General features: G+C 39.9%; 1 protein-coding gene across 3 annotated transcripts in view; it reads right to left on the minus strand.

Annotated features, from left to right (window-relative positions):
* LOC149221650 (Tetratricopeptide repeat (TPR)-like superfamily protein) overlaps positions 1–21839 on the minus strand; it is a 479698-nt gene that overhangs the window by 455213 nt on the left and 2646 nt on the right. The gene's annotated exons all lie outside the window — the stretch shown is intronic.

The raw sequence follows: 21839 nt of genomic DNA on the forward strand, positions 1-21839 counted from the left end.
CAACACTGGTTATTGCAAATCTACTTGTTTGAATGATCTCCAATGGTCCCATCGATCTCCTCTTATAATCTCTTGTTGACAAATCAACGGCCATGGTCTAACTCTAATCGATGGCTAAGATCATGTCAACTTCTAAAAATGGTTTTTTAGAAGTCTCTAGAGCAAAATTGATTTGTCTCAATTAATCTCGATTAATTAAGCCATTTCACTAAGTTAGACATTGGAAAATAATTAAAGCTAGCTAATTAATTTAATTAAGACAAGTTCACTAGGAAACTTTTCTAGGTATTTGAGATAATTAATCCCTCTTGTGTTCCTTAGTTTCATAGACACCATTTGAGACTAGAACACTTGTTCAAACTACAAAAACTAACACCCATAAAGTTTAATAAACTCAAAACCCTGCCAATGCGGCAACAGAGGGAGCTTAGAGGGAGTTTAGAGGCAACAAGGGGCTGAACGTAAATAATTTATGCAAACTATATGGTGGGTCTATGGAACCCAAATTGTTTTTAAAACACAAAGCTCTGCTAATGTGCCAAGCATACTGGCAGTGATAGGAGGCCAAGCAATAAATCTTTGATCTACAGCTACAAACTATGGTTTTTGAGAATTCAAGGCAATTTTAGCCCTTTTGGAGAGCAACTAGAGGACAAGTTCGATCAGATTTCTTGCAAGTCATTGTGTGTTGCAAAACAAAGAACCAGCGATTACAGTTTGGAGATTGATGTAAAATTGCTTCTTTGCATAATTAAAGAAGAGGCCTTCCCACTGGAAAATGGACTCAAAGACATAGCCCTGATTTTGGGTGAACTCTGCTAACAAGCGGGGTGAGTTCTTTTTGGTTTTCTCTATTGTTCATTTATGCTCTTAAGTTCTCTTGTTCATGTTTTAAGTTTTCATAATTTGCACTCTTTAAAAGAACCTTCAAACTTAGCAAACAAAGATCCAAATCAAAAACCTATACGCATTTCCACTTTTCATGCATCTTAGCTTCAAATGCAACTACCCACTAACTATTTGTTATCCAAAAAACTAAAAGAGGATTTTTTTTCAACCCAAGAACAAGTAAAACATCACACAACTCGAGAACATCACCTTATAGCATCAAGATGGAAATGGAGCCCACTACTCTCATAGGATAAGTAGCACCATCACCCAACTCCATACTCATACCTCCCTCTTGCTCTTTAAACCTATAGAATAATGTCCCATCATAAGTCATATGTCTCAATGCCCCACTATCCACATACCAGTGTTGCAGTGGAGTGCCCCCCCCCCCCCGATCCCACTCCCAATGCGCGCTCCGAGCAGGAGCGACTCGGGAGCGAGTCAGGAGGACGCTCCCGTAAAAAAAAATTGCGCTCCCTGCCTATTTTCGAAGCGAAGCAGGGAGCGTCGCTCCGGGAGCGATTTTTATAACCCGAGAGCAGTCAGAGAGCGATCGGAAGCCCCCCCCCCCCCGATCCCGCTCCCAATCCGCGCTCCGAGCGGGAGCGACTCGGGAGCGGGTCGGGAGCGCGCTCCCGTAAAAAAAATTGCGCTCCCTGCCTATTTTCGGAGCGAAGCAAGAAGTGTCGCTCCTGTTGCTCCGGGAGCGATTTTTATAACCCGAGAGCGGTCAGGGAGTGATCACTCCCGACCGCTCCCGAGTTATAAAAATCGCTCCCAGAGCGACGAAAACGACCGTCAGGAGCAGACCGCACGAAGCGATTTTTATAACTCGAGAGCGGTTAGGGAGCGATCACTCCCGACCGCTCCCAGGTTATAAAAATCGCTCCCGGAGCGACGAAAATGACCGTCAGGAGCAGACCACACGGAAAATAAAAATAAAAATTTTGGTTTTTTTGGAAATAAAAAGAGGGAGGGACGGATGGACGGTTTCATTTCATCATTGTGAGAGTGAGAGTGAGATTGAGATTAAGAGAGGGAGATTGAGAGAGGGTGAGAGTGAGGAGCAAGGAGAGAGTGAGAGAGAGCAAGGAGAGAGTGAGGAGCAAGGAGAGAGCAAGAGAGAGCAAGGAGCAAGAGAGTGAGAGAGCAAGAGAAAGCAAGGAGCAAGGGGAGATTGAAGAGCTTGCAAGGGGAGATTGGACGCCAAAGAGGTAGGCTCTACAATATTGAATAGAGTGTCTAGCAATTTTTTTTTAATGTTTATTAAATTATTCCTAAATAAATAAATAAATTTTTCTCTATTTCCCATTCCCATTCCCATTCCATTTTTTTAAATTTTGCAAATTCAAAACTTCAAATTTCAAACATCATGGTTATATTTTTTGGCATTTTCTTCTTCTTGGTTCCTTTTTTGGTTATTATGGTGCTGGAGAGTAAAAAAATGAGGGTTGAAATTGAAAATGAAGGGGATGAAGAAGGGGGACATAGTGGATTTGATGAAAACCCCAGTGAGGAAGAGCTGGAGGAGAGTGAACATGAGTCAGCTCAAAAAACTAAACAAAACCAAACCTCATTGTGGAAATATGTTAACAGGCCTGAAGCAGGGAAAGGGGGTGGAACCACTAAATTTCATTGCCCCCATTGTAACAATAATTACACAGGTTCATACACCTGCGCCAGAAAACACCTCTGCAGGAAAATGCCATGGGATAGAGATAAACAAATAAGAATCAAAACTTGTACAGGTGTGTTAGCAGCGGATAAATCCAAATACATAAGGGAAGAGGAGGAAGCCCAATACAAATCTAAAAAATCAAAGGGTTTCTTTGAACCAAGCTCACAATCACATGCACAAAGAACTCCTTCAGGATCCTCCCAAGGCAGTGGATATGGAGGCATAGGGTCACCAGGTTTAAGGCGTAGAACCATATCAGATTTCCTTGACGAAGGGTGTAGGAATGATGTGGATTCAAAAGTTTACAAGTTTCTCTATGCATGTGGGATACCATTCAATGTTTTTCGCTCACCTTATTGGCACGAAATGGTTTCTGCCATAAATGATGCCCCTAAAGGATACAAGAGCCCTGGGTCTAACAAGGCAAGAAACGTTGGACTTGATCATGAAAAAGCAAAAATATGCAAAAATATGACATTCTTTGAATAGAATGACAAGTTCTTGGACTGACCATGGGGTGTCCATTGTATCTGATGGATGGACAAATGTAAAAGGCAAGCCATTGATAAATGTTCTTGTTGTGTCCGTTAGTGGTGCCATCTTTCTTTCAGCATATGATTACTTAGACAAGTTCAAGACCGCCATCAACATTGCAGAACCATTACTTGAAACAATTGACCGCATTGGGCCATACAATGTCATCCAAGTCATCACTGATAATGCTCCTAATTGTAAGGCAGCGCGAGCAATTATTGAGGATAAATACCCCAACATATTTTGGTTTGCGTGTTTGGTTCACACAATGAACCTTTTGATGCGTGATATTGTTAAGAACAAAAACGAACAATACAAATGGATTGGTGATTTGTACAAGAAAAGCAAACAAATAATAAAATTTATTACAAATCATAGCAATATCCATGGCCTTTTCCGCAGTCACTCAAGATTAGAGTTGTTGAAGATTGTGAGGACTAGATTTGATAGTTATTACCTCACCTTCAGGCGCCTTTTGAAGGTAAGAGAGTCATTGGCTAGCATGGTATCAAATCCACACTGGTAGGTATTAAAGGAAAGGGCTACAAATGCAGCGGACAGGCAAGGTTTTGAACAGGTGGAGAAGGCCGCTCTTGATGGTATGTTTTGGGCACGTGTGAGGCAAGTATTGGATTTCACCAAGCCCATTTATCACATGATTCGGTTTGCAGATACAGAATAACCAATGATTGGTGAGGCGTATGAGCCGATGGATACCATGTTGGGGCAAATAAAAGATATTGTGTTGGGTCCCTATAATACTAGTGATTACCCCATTACTATTGTAGTTGTACCCCTTATTAATATTGTTGTGCCCCTATTGTCCCCATATTGTTATTATTGTGCCCCATAGAATCCCTCTATTGTTATTTTTGTGGCTTTATATTATTATTGTTAGGTCGGTTGGGTTATATTATGACTCCTTAAATTCTTATATATAGAAAGGAGGTTTTGTCATTTGAATCATCGAAGAATTGTTCATTTATGTAATGTAAAGGAGGTTGCCCCCTCGAAGAGGTTGAATTATAAGGCGTTGATCTATCTTTTCTATCGTTTTCTTGAGCTGGTTTCATAACATTTGGTATCGAAGCTTTGGATTCTAGGGTTTTGCTACTCCAAACACGTCATCGTGGCATTTTCGCTATAAATTTTTTTCTGTGACGTTTCAAAAGCTAAAAAAGAAACCATTTGAGAAGAAATCGCGTTGAATCTCGGGTCCGAATTTCAGAGCTTTTCGCGCTATATTTGCGGAGATATGATCTAAGGAAGTTGGTCTTTTTGCATACTCCTGAATTACATTCCAAACAAGTGATCTGGGAAAAATCGTCATAACTTTCTCTCTTAGCATCAGATTGAAATTTCGTAAGAAGGTATAGAAAGAGGACGGACTGTAGTTTCTTATATATATTTTTCAGAGCCAAAAGTCGAAACAGTGACTCGTGGCACGTCATACAAGTTCGCTCTACTGAACTAGTCTATAATCAGGTCACTGTGGGAGATTTCGCATAACTCTTCCTTGGAAAATCCAATTTGGATCACACTTGTGGCATTGGAAAGAGGACACAGAGGGCTACTGCAGGTCGCAATTTCAGAACTGGATGATCCGAAAGTATAGAGATACATCAGAGGCAATATCGAGCTCCTACAAAGTGAAAAAAGGTGTGTAGATTTTTTTTAATTTTTGCTTAAGCTTGGTTTGAAAATTTATTTTGAAGGAATTCAAAGGGCATAGTAGAGCATTATTATCGGTAAATGATGCCCCAATGAAAGAAAATGCAAACACTTAGTAAGCAACCTGAAAGCTCTAGCATGACTCATGAAGAAGAAGAAGAAATGCTACATGATATATCAAAATTACAAGACCAAGTACAACAAATGTCACTCTCACAAAAGCTAATAGAAGTTAAGATAAAGGGCGTGGAAGCTATGATGGACGATTTGAAGATAGATTTGAAGACAGATTTGAAAAGAGACATGGCAGATTTGAGAACAGATTTGACAAATTTTCTACAAGAAATACTTACTAATGGTGAAAAGGTAGTAAAGGAAACTCATGATGCAAACAAAAGAAATGTTAATCATGATTTCATAGACTCTAATGTGGGATCGAAGACCCACCATATTCCAAAAATCGATATGAGGAAGTTTGATGGCAAGGGAGTAATTTTCGATCTCAATAAGGTGCAAAACACACAAAAGGTACGTATTGCAATTTTATATTTGGAACCAAATCAGTTTGTACGGTATCAATGGCTTTGCTCTCGTAAACAAATTATCACTTGGGCAATTTTTACGAAAGAATTGACAGAACATTATGAAGATACAAAAAGAAACACTTTTTTTAACCAATTGATAAGTCTCAAACAAAAGGGTTCAATAATGGAGCACATTGAGGAGTTCCAAAAATTGAACATAAGGGTAAAAAATATTCCAGAGGAGCATAGGATTGATGTGTTCATAGGGACTTTAAAGGATAATATCCAACATGATGTTCGCCTTTGGGAACTTGATTCATTAGAGAAGGCATTTAGGTTAGCAAGAAAAATGGAAAGCAAAATTATGGCAACCAGGAAGCATACCACTCACAACTATAAAGATGGAAGTGTTGTTGCCCCTAGTCTTCCACAAACTATAAGGTTGACACCACAACAATTGGAAGAAAAAAGAGCAAAAGGGATTTGTTACAGTTGTGATAGCAAATACACTAAAGGTCATAAGTGTGCTGAGAAGAAATTATTCGACATAGATTGTGAAGAGGAAGAAGAAAAGGAGCAAGAAAGGTCAAAAGAAGAGGATATACTCCAAAAACAAAGCCTAGATAAAGAAGAAATGAATCCGACCATATCTTGTAATGCATTGGCGGGAATTACCACTCCTCAAACCATCAAGATAGAAGGACAAATCAAAAAGAAAAAGGTAATAGTGTTGATTGATTCAGGAAGTACCCACAATTTTATTCATTGTAAGGTAGCAAAAGAATTGAATTGCTTCTTATATCCAGCACCAGAGTGTCAAGTGATGGTTGCAAATGGAGGAACAATAAATTGCTCCGGAAAGTGCCATAATATCAAGCTATCCATGGGAGAATATGTATTGACTAGCCCAATGCTTTCCATTCCAATGGGAGGTGCTAATGTTGTACTAGGAGTCCAATGGCTACAATCCTTGGGTACAATAGCTTTTAATTTTCAAGAACTTTTCATGAAATTTTTTGTGGAAGGAAAGGAAGTTGAATTAAGGGGTATTGCAGGGAAACTGGGAAAGATAATCAGCTCTAACGGTATGACAAAGCTTCTAAAAAATTAACAAAGAGGTGTAATTGCACAATTATGTTCGCTAGATGTTTCCACATTGGAATCATCTATTTCAAGGGGTATTGCAGGAAAACTGGGAAAGATAATCAGCTCTAACGGTATGACAAAGCTTCTAAAAAAGGAACAAAGAGGTGTAATTGCACAATTATGTTCGCTAGATGTTTCCACATTGGAATCATCTATTTCTCCATATCTCCAAAAAGTCTTGGACAATCATTCCAAGGTATTTGAGACTCCCAAAGGTCTCCCACCTATTCGTGATCATGATCATGCTATTCATCTGATTCCAGGAAGTGTTCCTCCAAACATCAGGCCGTACAGATATCCCTATGCCCAAAAGAGTGAAATTGAACGTATGGTTGCAGAAATGCTAGAGGCTGGTATAATTCAACCGAGTCAAATTTCTTTCTTTACTCCAATAGTATTGGTGCACAAGAAGGATGGATCATGGCGCATGTGTCTGAATTATAGGGAGCTCAACAAGCTCACTATTAAAGATAAGTTTCCCATTCCTGTCATTGATGAATTCTTGGATGAATTGCATGGATCAATTTACTTCAAAAAGTTGGATCTTCGTTCAGGATATCATCAAATCAGAATGAAGATTGAAGACATTCCGAAAACAGCGTTCAGAACTCATGAGGGTCATTATGAATTTTTGGTCATGCCTTTTGGCCTTACCAATGCACCTTCAACATTTCAAGGTTTGATGAATTCCATTTTCAAACCATTCCTTAGAAAATTTGTGTTAGTATTTTTTTATGATATACTAATCTACAGCAAGTCTTGGAAGGATCATGTTGAACATGTTGACAGGGTGCTACAACTATTGGAGAAGAAACAATTATATGCAAAAAAATCTAAATGTTTCTTTGGAATACAAGAGGTGGAATATCTGGGTCATATTGTATCTCATGAAGGAGTTAAGGTAGACCCTAGCAAAATTAAAGCCATTAAGGAATGGAAAATCCCGACATCCATAAAGCATCTGCGAGGATTTCTCGGGTTGACAAGGTTAAGAAGGAAATTTTTTTGGGATGGCCTTAAATCGGATATTCAAAAGTTTGTGGCGGAATGTTTGGTTTGCCAACAAAATAAATTTGAAACAATTGAGACACCGGGTCTATTACAACTTTTATCCATTCCAAGCCAACGTTGGGAGGAGGCTTCAATGGATTTTATCTCAGGTTTACCCAAGTCTGAGGGAAAGAGTGTCATCATGGTGGTAGTTGACAGACTTACCAAGTATGCACACTTTTGTGCATTATCACATCCATTTAAAGCGAGTACAGTTTCTACTGCATTTATAGAAACAATTCAAAAGCTACATGGAAACCCAAAGATTATTGTAAGTGACAGAGATCCCATTTTCACTGGAAATTTTTGGACAGAATTATTTTCTTGTCTTGGTACTCAGTTAGCTCATAGCTCATCTTATCATTCTCAATCTGATGGGCAAACTGAGATAGTAAACAAACGTTTGAAAGGATATCTTCGTTGCTTTGTATCTGATAAGCAGACACAGTGGGTCAAATGGTTGCCTCTGGCTGAATGGTGGTATAACACTTCCTTCCATACAGCAACAAAAATGACCTCATTTATGGCACTTTATGGATATCAACCACCATCCATCACATCATATTTAAGAGAAAATTCTAAGGTTCAAGCAGTGGAACATCACATCGAACATCAACAACAAGTCCTCCAACTCTTAAAGGATAACCTCGTGTTGGCACAGAATAGAATGAAACAACAGGCAGATCAACATCGCAGCGAAAGAAGTTTTGATGTAGGTGATTGGGTATTCCTATGGCTACAACCATATAAGCAAATGTCCCTCAAGCAAGCTAAGAAGGATAATAAATTATCACCAAAGTATTATGGTCCGTACAAGGTGTTGCAAAAGATTGGTACTATGGCATACAAATTGGAGCTTCCTGCAGCTTCTTGATTGCACCCAGTTTTCCATGTTTCATGTTTAAAGAAGGTTATAGGCGACAAGCTCCCAGTTCAAACAACATTGCCAGAACTTGACGAGGAAGGAAAAATTATATTGGAACCGGAAGCAATCACAGAAACAAGAACTCGACAGCTACAAAATCGATCAATTTCGGAGTATCTTATCAAGTGGAAGAACTTATCCACTGAAGATTCCACATGGGAGGATGAGAATTTTATACAGAACATCCAGAACTACTCAAGCGTTGAGGACAACATTTTTTTGAAGGAGAGGGGCATGTTGGGTCCCTATAATACTAGTGATTACCCCATTACTATTGTAGTTGTACCCCTTATTAATATTGTTGTGCCCCTATTGTCCCCATATTGTTATTACTGTGCCCCATAGAATCCCTCTATTGTTATTTTTGTGGCTTTATATTATTATTGTTAGGTCGGCTGGGTTATATTGTGACTCCTTAGACTCCTATATATAGAAAGGAGGTTTTATCATTTGAATCATCGAAGAATTGTTCATTTATGTAATGTAAAGGAGGTTGCCCCCTCAAAGCGGCTGAATTTTAAGGCGTTGATCTATCTTTTCTATCTTTTTCTTGAGCTGGTTCCATAACATATTGTTCATAACAACGATCCCAACTTGTACAAACTGATTCACGATTGTGTGTGTGTACGGTGGGATAAACTTAATGTTCCACTACATTGCTTGGCGTATATCCTTACGCCAAAATACTACTCTACATCTTGGTTGGGCCAACCTGCACCAGGGGGTGGGGTTAGGGCCAAACCCCATATAAATGAAGAGATATATACAGGATATTTGGAAGCATTAGAAAAGTTGATACCTGACAGGGAGGAATGTGCTAGTGTGCGTCTTGAAATAGGCAGATACTTCAGTTGCACTGGTTTGTTTGGTACCTTTCATGCAATGGAAGATAGAGACAGATTTGATGCTCTCACATGGTGGGAATCATATGGCAGCCATGGACTTTTGGCAAAATTGGCAAAAAAAATTCTCTCACAGGTTGTAAATACTTCTTCTGCAAAGAGGTGTTGGAGCACCTACAGCTTCATACATAATGTGAAAAGAAACAAACTTAATGAAAATCGGGCAGAAAGCTTGGTTTATGTGCACTACAACTTGAGGTTGTTGAGTCATTATTGTGATCGGGCTTATGAGGATCCAACATATAAAATTTGGGACAACCACGCAAAGGATGATAATTTGGAGGATGGCACTATACATCTTGAAGAACTGGAAGCAGAACTTATAAGAGAGGAAGATGAAGCAACAACCATGCCACCTCCACCATCCAGTAGCAGTGCTCGAGTTCCGAGTCTTGTTCCTTTGCTGTCGCCGCCTTCATCTACACCCTCACGTGGAGGGCATGTGCCTTCTGGTTCTGGTCGTCGATCTGTGCAGGAGACTCCTAGAAGACCGCCACGAACTACTCATACATTAGACACTTCTCGTGGCAAGGGCCACATGTAGTAGTAGATAATAGATTTACAATTTACTTGTCTTTTCTAGTTTCTATTAGTTTCCATAATGCTTGAGTCTTGACTCTTTCATATCATAATGATATTTTTTGTAAACAATATATCACTGTGACAATTTAAGTTTGAAGTTTGAAGTTGGCAATTATGACTCATTGGTAATGATTCTGAATTATGAATATGATGCTTCGTGAAAGTTGTTTCATTTCATTTTATAATTCCTTTTATAACATTTCATTTCATGTTAGATATTATTTCTTGTAATGGTTAAACTTAGCTTACAAGTACAACTTTGGTGATCAATGATGATAAATGTTATATATTGAATTTTCGATTTTGAAAGCTTGAAGTTGAAACTTTAAGATTGATGAATCATGAATCATGATTCACGACTACGAGACTCAATATGTTGTATGTTACTAACTTGTGGACGTGGTTGATGAAGAATCAAGATTGTAACTTCTAGATGATTGATGCTATATGGTTGATGGTTCAATGATCAATCTATGTTTTTTTATGTTTTTTATATCTAATTCATCATTCTATATGTTTTGTTGACATATATGTATCAAAATATTAAATATATATATATATATATATATATATATATATAAATCGCTCCGGGATTCGCTCCCAAATCGGGAGCTTTTGAAAATGTCACTCCCACTCCCAAGTAACACTGCCACATACCATTCAACACTACATTTAGTGTTAGAATATAAACAGGCGACCATGGAAAAGGCAGTCTAAAATTGATAAATCCTCATCTACACCTACAATGATACTAATTGTGATCTTTAACCTTCCCCTCTTCTTATTCAAACAATGATTGGCATAATGTCCCAACTCATGACATCAAAAAGACATCAACTTATTCAAGTCCTTCTACCTCGTCCCTAAGCCTTCCTTCTAGTAGCTTTCTTACTACCCTTTTTCATCCTCCCAACGTGAGTAATCTCTTCTTCCTTTTGTTGTGCTAAACAAGATTGCAACCTAATCTCTTCCTACACAAGCTCATCCTAGAGTTTCAAGAAGGCTGCCAAATTCTCTTGAGCAGAGACATCTTGGGCAAAAGGTCTCCAAGATGGTGAAATTCCAATGAAGGCAATGGACACAAACTCCTTGTCTTCCACCTTCGTCCCAATGGAACTCCACTAGTCTCTCAAGGCAATGGACGCAACTCCTCTTCCACATTCGTCCCAATGGAACTCAACTAGTCTCTCAAATTTGTGACCATGTCCATGTAGCTCACCATGTTATCTATCTTGCTCATGTAGATCATTAAAATGTTCTTTCCGAAGAGCATCTAGCAAGCAACACAAGAACTTTGAAATAGACAAATCAAAGCTTAAAACATCTCCTTACAAGTCATCTTGACTACAATGTGAGTGATGAAATGATCCCTCGCAATATTTGTTGATTTTGGGGTCGCATCGGATATGCTCTAGAACCGGAATTTTGTGGAGGGGCTAGAATACATAAGATCTACAAGACTCAGAAATCGTTTGGAGAAATTCCACCCGGATTGTGAGTTATTAAAATAATTAATATTTTTAATGGGATTCCTAAGTCTAAACTTAGGAAAATAAAAATATTAATGGGTATTAATAAAAATATGGGTGAGCAGCTTCTAGGAGACGAGGATCAAGTATGTTTTAATCTTAGTCGTTGATTAGGGACTTATTCTTGGTCGTTGATTCATCAACAGGAAAAGTATAAGAGGAGGCTTGAGGTCAGTTGGAGATACACCATGTGATCAAATCAGTTCGATTTTTCTGGGGCATGGTTTGCTGAGAAAATTGAGCTAGTGATCTGAGTTGCAGTGAGACGGGCAGAAGCATAGATTTGGATCGGAAAAGAGTTCCGAGCCAAAGAGTATCAGACAGAGAGACAGCGTAGAGGCCTATGCAGCCCAGGAAGGGGCTCACGCAATACTAACACAGGCCAAGAGGGTCTCTTGCAGTGGCAGTGCAGGATATTCGTCAAAAGTTCAAGATTTTGCTAGAGAAGCGAGGTTCTTAGTCGGGAGGGCTAAATAGCAGTCTTCCTCTAGCAAATCGATCCAGCAGAGGAGGTGACGCAGTCTCCTAGAGGCAAGACGCTAGCCCAAGCAGTGATTGCACTTGGATTTCGCATTATTTGCCAGAGTCAGGCCACTCAGTGGATCTATTGTGACTTGGAGAACGAGGTAAACCCTCGTATGTATTTCTTGTTGCCAAGATTTCTCTGAAAGGTTAGCCGGTGTGAGAGGCAACCTGTTGTACTTAGATTCTACTTGCTTAATAATACAAACCCTCTATATGTTGCACTGGTTTTCCCGCATTGGGTTTTTCTGGGGACATGTTGTCCAAAAATAACGGTATCCCTTGTGTGTTTGTCTCATCTATTGTTTCAGTTTATGATATGTATGTCAGTGTAGTCTGCAATAGTGTTTTTCGTCACTGTTTAAAATTAAATAACTTGTTGAATTAAATAACAAGTAGGAGATGATAAACCAGTGACTGTAGTAGGATTTATGTTTGTATAGATTCAGAAATTTTCACATGGTATCAGAGCATTGCAAATCATAGGACACTAAAGAGATCAGCCAGGAGATCCCGTGAATTTGCAGCAGAGAAGCAACTATCCCGAGTGATAGTGTTGTTTCAGAGGCGAAGGTGCAACTGGAGTGACGCAGAGCCAGAGAAGTGACACAGAGGCTCACGCAGTGCCTGCGTCAGCATTTCGAGCCTGTAGAGGGTGACGCAGTACCCGAGAGGAGCTCACGCACTGACTGTGTCAGCTCTCTAGGCCAGCACAGAGCCTGAGATGCTCAAATCAGTCAGTTGCCGAAACTGGAGGAGCAGTGTAAATTCAATCTGAGAAGCTGGTGGACACTATTGTTGTTGGTGCAGAATAGTGTCTGAGGAGACAAAGCCGAGGTAGAGGGAGTCACTGCCTTAGCAGATTTCTTGCCAAAGAAATTTAGATTCGAGTTGCTGAGCAGCAACAAAGGAGAATTGGAGAGGAGTGATTTGACATTTGGCAGAAGGATTTCCATGAATCAGGACTCAGAGGGAGTTTAGAGGAGCTTGTTCCTTAGACGATTTCTAGCATTGAAGAAATCCAGATCCAAGTCTTGCTGAAGTAGCAGTAGGAGAGGGAGAAGAGAACCAGTCCTACATTTGTTTGAGTAGAGATGGCAGTCAATGGTCTGAGGGATCAAGACAAATTGGATGGAGCATCCAATTTTGTCATCTGGAAGGCGAGGATCCTGGCAGTCTTGGACAAGAATCGCATCAAGGATTATGCCTTGAAAGTGGTGGTTGTACTGGTCGATGTTGATCCTCTGAAGAAGTACGAGGAGACTCTAGCAAAGGCTAAATGCATGATTCTAGACAGGATCAAAGATCATGTGGTCCCACACATTGTTGAAAAGGAAACAGCAAGGGAGATGTGGGAGACGTTGACCAGCTTGTACCAGGGGACTTCCGTTCAACGGAAGATGCTATTGGAGAATCAGCGGAGACACTACCAGATGCAAAAGGGAGAAGAGATCGATTCCTTCCTCCTCAAGTTGCAAGGGATTCGAGACCAGCTGACTTCCGTGGGGTCTACACCAAATCTTGAGTTCACAGTCAGGACTGCCCTGAATGCAGTCACTGAAGACTAGGAGACATTTGTCCAGAGTACCTTGGACAGAGCTTCTCGCCCCAATTGGAAGGAGATGTGGGCAGCGCTTCGACAGGAAGAGATCAGGAGGCTGACCAAGGCAGGGAGTAGCGACAAAGGAGTCAAAGCCAAGAAGGAGAAGGGTGCAGCTCTTGCATCAGCGGGACAGCCAGGGCAGCAGAAGAGGAAAAAGAAAGACATAACCAAAGTCAGATGTTTCAGGTGTGGGGAACTAGGAAATTTCACCACTCAGTACCCTCGGAAGAAGGGCAAGGAAAAGAAGTCTGACTCGAAGGTTGCTCCAGTGAAAGCTGACAAGGAGGATGATGACGAGGATTGTGCCATGATTGCTCATGCACCTCTGGAGAAGAGGTGGGGCAACATTGAGTTGTAGTCGAGATGACTACACTGCGGGAAGATCCTTGAGGTGCCCAAACTCTTGGATCACATACGCCTACAGGAGCCCTTAATGACAGTAGCAGAATGACGGAAGTCAATTAGTGCGAGGGATGATGGAGTAACAATGGCAAAGCTAAAGTGCCAGAGTCTGAAGCAGTGCAGTGGAGGTTGCAGCGACGCAGTGGAGGTTGCAGCAGTGCGGAAGGTACAGAGCAGATTGCAGCAGTGCAGTAGCAGCAAAGGGTCAACACAGATTAGTAGCGGAGGTAGCTTTAGCATCACGAGGCATCCAGTTTGACCAGCATGTCAACTTTTGGGTGACTTTTTAGTTCCTTACTTCTCAGCAACTAAGTTGCAGTGCAGCAGTTAGCACTGGTAGTGCTATGGGCAGCATGATGCAGCATATTGAGAGGGAGTTGCAGTACAGATGTAGCAATGACAATGGCAGTGTCATGGGCAGCAGTACAAGATGCAGCAATGCAGTGGATGAAGGGCAGCAGGCCAAGCATCAATAGCACAGAGGACCGATGATGTGGATGAGTGTGATGCTTCTAGTTGGAAGTATTGCTAGAGCACATTCCTCGCTAAGAGCGAGTGTTGATTTTGGAGTAGCATCGGATGTGCTTTAGCTCCGAAATTTTGTGGAGTGGCTAAAATACATAAGATCTCCAAGACCCAAAAATCGTTTGGAGAAATTCCACCCAGATTATGAGTTATTAAAATAATTAATATTTTTAATGGGGTTCCTAAGTCTAAACTTGGGAAAATAAAAATATTAATGGGTATTAATAAAATATGGGTGAGAAGCTTCTAAGAGACAAGGATCAAGTATGTTTTAATCTTAGCCATTGATTAGGGACTTAATCTCGGTCGTTGATTCATCAATAAGAAAAGTATAAGAGGAGGCTTGAGGGTCAGTTGAAGATACACCAAGTGATCAAATCAATTCGATTTTTCTAGGGCGTGGTTTGCTGAGAAAATCAAGCTAGTGATCTAAGTTGCAGTGAGAGGGGTAGAAGCAGAGATTTGGATCGGAAAGGAGTTCCAAGCCAAAGAGTATCAGACAGAGAGGCAGCAGTAGCATCAAAGAGGCAGCGTAGAGGCCTACGTAGCCCAGGAAGGGGCTCACGCAGTTCTGACGCAGTTCAAGAGGGTCTCTTGCAGTGGTAGTGCAAGATATTCGTCAGAAATTCGAGATTTTGCTCGAGAAGCGAGGTTCTGAGCCAAGAGGGTTGAACAGCAATCTTCCTCCAGCAGAGAGGTGACGCAGTCTCCTAGAGGCAAGACATTGGCCCAAGCAGTGATTGCGCTAGGATTTTGCAGTGTTTGTTGGAGTCAAGCCACTCAGTGGATCAGTTGTGACTGTAGGAATTTACAGGGTAAGTTCCTCAGACAAAACACCAAAGGACACTGCTCACAAACAGATCACAGATCAATACACCAGTATTCTTGACGTGGTTAAAACCCTCAAAGATGGAAATAGTCCACGGCCTAAGCCAACGCGGCCACTTCAAGCAATTTATTAATAAAAGAATGAAAATTTACATAAGCTTCTCTCATGAACGGTTACCCTACGAATGACCATCCATGCTCTTTAAATAGAGATCATGGACCAATCGGGTGTTAAGCCACGGATCAAGTGTCGGTAATACCGAGGAGATAATGAACCGTCGGATCACTACATATCGTGATTGTCGGATTGTAAGTTACAAAAGTACATAGTAAAGAAACACACTTTACCTAACTCTACACTAGACCAAGTTATACTTAACTATTTCCTATGTGTCGGAATATCCTAACATCCCCCCTTAAGAACAACGTGGGATAGGATTGAAGGGTGTACAAATATGACACAATAGAAGAAGGAAGGAGGCATTAGAGCCTATCCCCCCTTAGTGACAACTTCCTGAACTCCAACCATAAATCGAAGTTTAGTAAACTTCGCCTCTCTTAGAGCCTTTGTAAAGATGTCTGCAACTTGATCATCTGTTGAACAATATTGCACTTCAAGAATATGGTAATGAATGAGCTTTCTGATGAAGTGCATGTGCAGTTCAATGTGTTTGTTGCGCTGATGTTGGACTGGATCTTTGCATAGTTGAATGGCACTTTGATTATCACACCAAAGTGTAGTCGGATGTTGTTGCTGAAAGCCAAACTCTGACAAGATCTGACGAAGCCACAGGGCTTCCTTACTAGCTTCTACGACACCACGATACTCTGCCTCTGCTGAAGAAAGAGAAATGGCACTTTGTTTCTTGCAAACCCATGTAATAGGTCCTGAACCAAGAGTGAACACATTACCTGCAGTAGACTTCTGAACATTAGGGTCACCAGCCCAATTGGAATCAGTGAAACCAACCAATAGAGGAGATGCTTTTGCACTGTAATGAATCCCAAACTAAACTGTACCTCGAACATAACAAAGTATTCTTTTAGCTGCTTTCCAATGACTTTCATGTGGGTTTTGCATAAATCGAGCAATAAGACCAATAGCAAAGGAAAGGTTAGGACGAGTATGGGTCAGATACAAAAGTTTTCCTACAAGTTGACGGTATAAGGTAGCATCAACTTCAAGGGAAGTACAAGTGACTGAAAGTTTGGCTCCAGACTGAAAGGGAGAAGGGGCTGGCTTACAGTCTTCCATGTGAAAATGGCATAGAAGATCACAGGCATACATGGACTAGGAAAGGGAAATACCTTCCTTGGATTGCAAGACTTGAAGTCCAAGAAAATAATGCAAGTGTCCTAAGTCTGTCATTTCAAACTTCTTTTTAAGGCTGGACTTCACACGGTTTATAAGGTTGGGATCACTACTAGTAACGATAAGATCATCAACATAAAGAACAAGAATGATAAGAGACTTGCCCACTTTCTTGGTGTAGACAGTATTGTCAGAATGACACCTAGAAAAGCCAGTTTCTAAAAGAAAGCTATCCATTTTGGCATACCAAGCCCGAGGGGCTTGCTTGAGACCATAAAGGGATTTCTTAAGCCGACATACAAAGCTGGAGTCTGTTTGTATAAATCCAGTAGGTTGTTTCATATAGATTTCTTCATGCAAGTCCCCATGCAAGAAGGCAGATTTAACATCCATCTGATGGACTTCCCATTTGAAAGAGGCAGCAAGGGAAAGAACAAGGCAGATAGAGTTCATTTTGGCAACATGGGAGAAGGTTTCAGTATAGTCAATGCCTTCAACTTGTGAAAAACCCTTAGCAACAAGACGAGCTTTATGTTTATCAACTTTTCCATCTGGTCCATACTTGGTTCTGTAAACCCATTTGCATCTAACAAGTTTTCGTCCCTTTGGAAGAGGAACAAGATCCCATGTATCATTTGCCAATAATGAACGATATTCTTCATTCATAGTTGCGTCCCAATCTGGATGGCCTGAAGCTTCTACAAAGGTGTCAGGATCATAATTCGTTGAAGCTAGTTGTGTCCCAATCTGGATGGCCTGAAGCTTCTACAAAGGTGTCAGGATCATAATTCGCTAAAGCTTGAGCCAGTAAAGAAGAGGCTCTATCGAACTGAGAACGTGTACGTTGTTGATCTGTAGGATCACCGGCAAGAGCACCTGCTGCATCCCGAGTAGCATGGACCCATTTTGGAAGCTGAGGAGCTGAAGGAGGATCCTGAGAAGGTGGGGGAGGATTGTCATCCTCGCTATCATCATCTGAAGAAGAAATATTTTCAGAAGTAAAAGGGATAGAGAGAGGTGGCACATCCGCCGAACTAGGCTCGTAGGCCGATATATTTTCAGCAAACTTTACATCTCTTCTAATGATAACATTTTTGGACTTAAGTGGAATAAGTCTATATCCTTTGACATCTTCAGAATATCCAACAAAAATACATTTTTCACTCTTAGGTTCTAAAGCTTTATGTTTCTCATCTGCAATATGGGCCCATGCTTCACTTCCAAAAACACGAAAGTGACTTACATCTGGTTTAATTGAGCTCCATGTTTCTTCTGGAGTGATATTCTTTATAACCTTAGTAGGAGTGTGATTTACTATGTAATTTGCACAGTTAATTGCTTCTGCCCAAAAATTAAGACTAAGTCCTTTAGATTGAAGCATACAATTAGCCATTTCCTTTAAGGTGTGATTCTTCCTTTCAGCTACACCATTTTGTTGTGGAGTATATGGAACAGTATATTGCATTTGAATTCCCTTCTCAGTGCAAAAGTTGATGAATTTGTTGTTAACATATTCTCCACCATTATCAGATCTTAGCTTAAGAATTTGATGTCCAAATTGTTTTTCAACAAAGGCCTTAAAGGCCATGAACATGTTAAATACTTCACTCTTGAGTTTTAAGAAGTATACCCAAGTGCGTCTAGAGAAATCAGCAATGAAAGTTAAGAAATACTTGTGGCCAAAGAAGGAAACAATTGGAAGTGGACCACATAAATCACTATGCACAACCTGTAAAGGGGCTAAGGCGTGCCAAGAGGCACGTTTTTCAAAACTATCCCGAGGGTGTTTTCCGAGTACACATCCGGAACAAACACCATCTCTGCAAGTTACCATTGGAAGACCTGTCACCATATTTTCTTTACATAGATTCTAAAGGGAGCGATAGTTTAAGTGACCAAATCGCTCATGCCAAAGTTTGCTCACTTCATCATTATGAGCAACAAATACTGAGGGAAGATTTGATGACCCAAAGTTGTTAAACTTATACAACCTTGTAGAATCATTAGCAATGCCAGTAGCTAAAATCTGTCTAGGATCTCTTAGGTCCTTAATTACAACATCGTGAGGTGAAAATTCAACGATTTTACCTTCACCTGAATGAGTTATCTGATATACAGATAGAAGGTTGCAGGATAAGGTTGGAACACATAATACATCATTAAATTGACCATTGTCTAGATGAACAGTTCCAGTCCCTACAACACTAAGAAATCTATCATCACCAACATATATGTTTTTAGTGTTACGATCATTTAAAGAAGAAAACATGGCTTTGTTTTTGGCCATGTGATAAGAAGCTCGAGAATCAATGAACCACTCATGAGGATGAGAAGAAGAAGATACATTTAGTGCATAACCAGACCGAGATGCTCGACAACCACATGCAGAAAGTGCTATTCCTGAAGATGAAGTTGAAGTTGAAGAGTGCTCAAAATGGATGTTATGCTTCTTCAATGCTGCCTTCAAGGCTTCCATCTTCTTAAAGCATTTGGATTCTAAGTGGCCATCTCGATTACAAAAGTGGCAATGTTTATCAGTCTTCTTCCCTTTGTTTTTATTTGCCTTATCATTTTGTTGAAATGATATTTCATTTTGAGACTGAAATTGCTTAAGACCCTTGTTTGGTTTAGGACCATTCTTTTTAGGATACTGCTTCTTAGGATTCTTTGAATTTGGTTGTTGCTGGGCAGCTAAGGCTTTCTTAGAAGAGTTTCCAAGAATAAGAATACCAAGATATAAGAGTTTTTCAACTTTTTCTTGTTCTCTTATTAAAGAATCACAAAAGGCATGAAAAGAGGGGGACTTGTAGTCTTGTCCTTGAGAAATAAAGGCTTTTCTAGTAGAATGGAAGGTGGAAACAAACACAAATTAGGTTGGTCCCAACTTAGTAAGAATGGAATAGATAAGGCTACCATCTTCTTTCTTAACCTTAACACCTTTCAAGAGAAGTCTAAGGGTCTTGAACTTAGACAAAAAATCTTCAATGGAAGAAAAATTATTGGGGTCCAATGTAAGCAACTCATTTTCGAGTTGATGGGCTCTAATTTCATTTTTAATTCCAAAAATTTTAGTGAGTTGTTTCATTACTTCATTAGGAGTATCAAGTTCTGCGATATGGAATCTAAGGTCTGGAGAAACAGACATCTCTATCAACCCACATGCTTGATCTTGCCGATTTTCCCATTTGGCTACCTTATCTTCATCTTGAGGTTTGGTTTCTTGGCCTGAGGCTATTCTGTAAAAACCTTTAATTCTCAATAAATCCACAATGTAGGACGAACATTGGAAGTAGTTGGTGCTGTCAAGAATAACTTGGCATGGACTTTCCATTTTAACAGAAACTGAAGCTGTAGATGCTGAAACTAAGTGTTCCAATGGAAAGATCTCGAAAAATTAGGCTGATTCAAAAAAAATTGCTCTGAAAACGACTTCCGGATGAAGAAGTTATGGCTTTTTGAAGAAAAGTTGTTGACGATGCCGACGAAGTGCATGGATGTGCGGAAATGTATGATAATGTTAAATTTAACCCCCCCCCCCCCTTTCCAACTTAATCTAATTAGCTCACTTTAAAATAAAAATAAAAAATATATTTTATGTGACTCACTTTTATAAATAAGTGAAAGTCACTTTTACAATGGTACTTTATGAGCTACCCACTAAATTGTAACTTAAATAAAAGATAAAAAGACTTTAGAATTATAAATGACTCACTTTTTATAATGGGTGAAAATACTTTTACATAAAATAACTTTAAAACATAAGTTACATGTGCTTTTTCAAAAAGTAATTCAACAAAAAGAAAGACTTGAACTCAAGACCTCTATTATTATAAAGTAACTTTGGACCAAGAGCTAGTTTAAAAGGTTAGTAATTTTTGAAAAAGAGAAAGGGGGGTTTTTTTTTATTTTTATTTTTTTAGTCACTGAAGCTTTGGGGTGTGTACTTACCTGAAAAAGCTTTTTTTTGCCTACAAAACAAAAACCACAAAACCCAACACAGACATACAAAAAAAAACAAATTTTACGACTTGAAGTTAGCTTTAGCCAGAAACTAAATATTTTCCTCAATGTTTTTAATTTTCCGAGATCACATTAAGACGCGGCGGAAAAGAGCATACGCATGAAAAAAATCATTCCTTTATGTTTCTGATTTGCCCAAATCGCACAGAGTCGCATGGCAAAGAGCATACGCAGAAATGAAAGGTATAGATCCAATAATAAAAACAGAGAGCTAAATAAACCGAAATAAACAGACAGATGAATAGCTAGCACTGCAAATAAAGACTATATACCTCCAGATCTTAAAAATGATGAGTTAGGGCTACCGAAAACCTTTTCGCATGAAACGAAAGGGGTTCCTCACTAGAACAGATGCTCCTAACACAATAGAGCAGTCATCCCAGCCCGAAAGCAGTCAGAAACAGTAGATCTAGGAAATGACAGTTGAATGCAGTTGTACCGGCTTCAAGTTTGGATCACCAACGGATGCGGCCCTCAAATAGCTCTAATACCATGTAGGAACATACAGGGTAAGTTCCTCAAACAGAACACCAAAGGACACCGCTCACAAACAGATCACAGATCAATACACCAGTATTCTTGACGTGGTTAAAACCCTCAAAGAGGGAAACAGTCCACGGTCTGAGCCAACGTGGCCACTTCAAGCAATTTATTAATAAAAGAATGAAAATTTACATAAGCTTCTCTCATAAACGGTTACCCTACAAATGACCCTCCATGCTCTTTAAATAGAGATCATGGACCAATTGGGTGTTAAGCCACAGATCAAGTGTCGGTAATACCGAGGAGAGAATGAACCGTCAAATCACTACATATCGTGACCGTCAGATTGTAAGTTACAAAAGTACATAGTAAAGAAACACACTTTACCTAACTCTACACTAGACCAAGTTATACTTAACTATTTCCTATGTGTCAGAATATCCTAACAGTGACTTGGAGAACGAGGTAAACCCTCATATGTATTTCTTGTTGTCGAGATTTCTCTGAAAGGTTAGCCGGTGTAAGAGGCAACCTGTTGTACTCAGATTCTGCTTGCTTAATAATACAAACCCTCTATTTGCTACACCAATTTTCCCGCATTGGGTTTTTCAGGGGACGTGTTGTCCAAAAATAACGGTGTCCCTTGTGTGTTTGTCTCATCTACTGTTTCAGTCTATGATTTGTATGTCAGTGTAGTCTGCAATAATGTTTT

This window comes from Pinus tabuliformis, chromosome Q (assembly GCF_031772625.1).
Source record: "Pinus tabuliformis cultivar Carrire ecotype Pingquan chromosome Q, CPIR1, whole genome shotgun sequence".
Lineage (NCBI taxonomy): Eukaryota > Viridiplantae > Streptophyta > Pinopsida > Pinales > Pinaceae > Pinus > Pinus tabuliformis.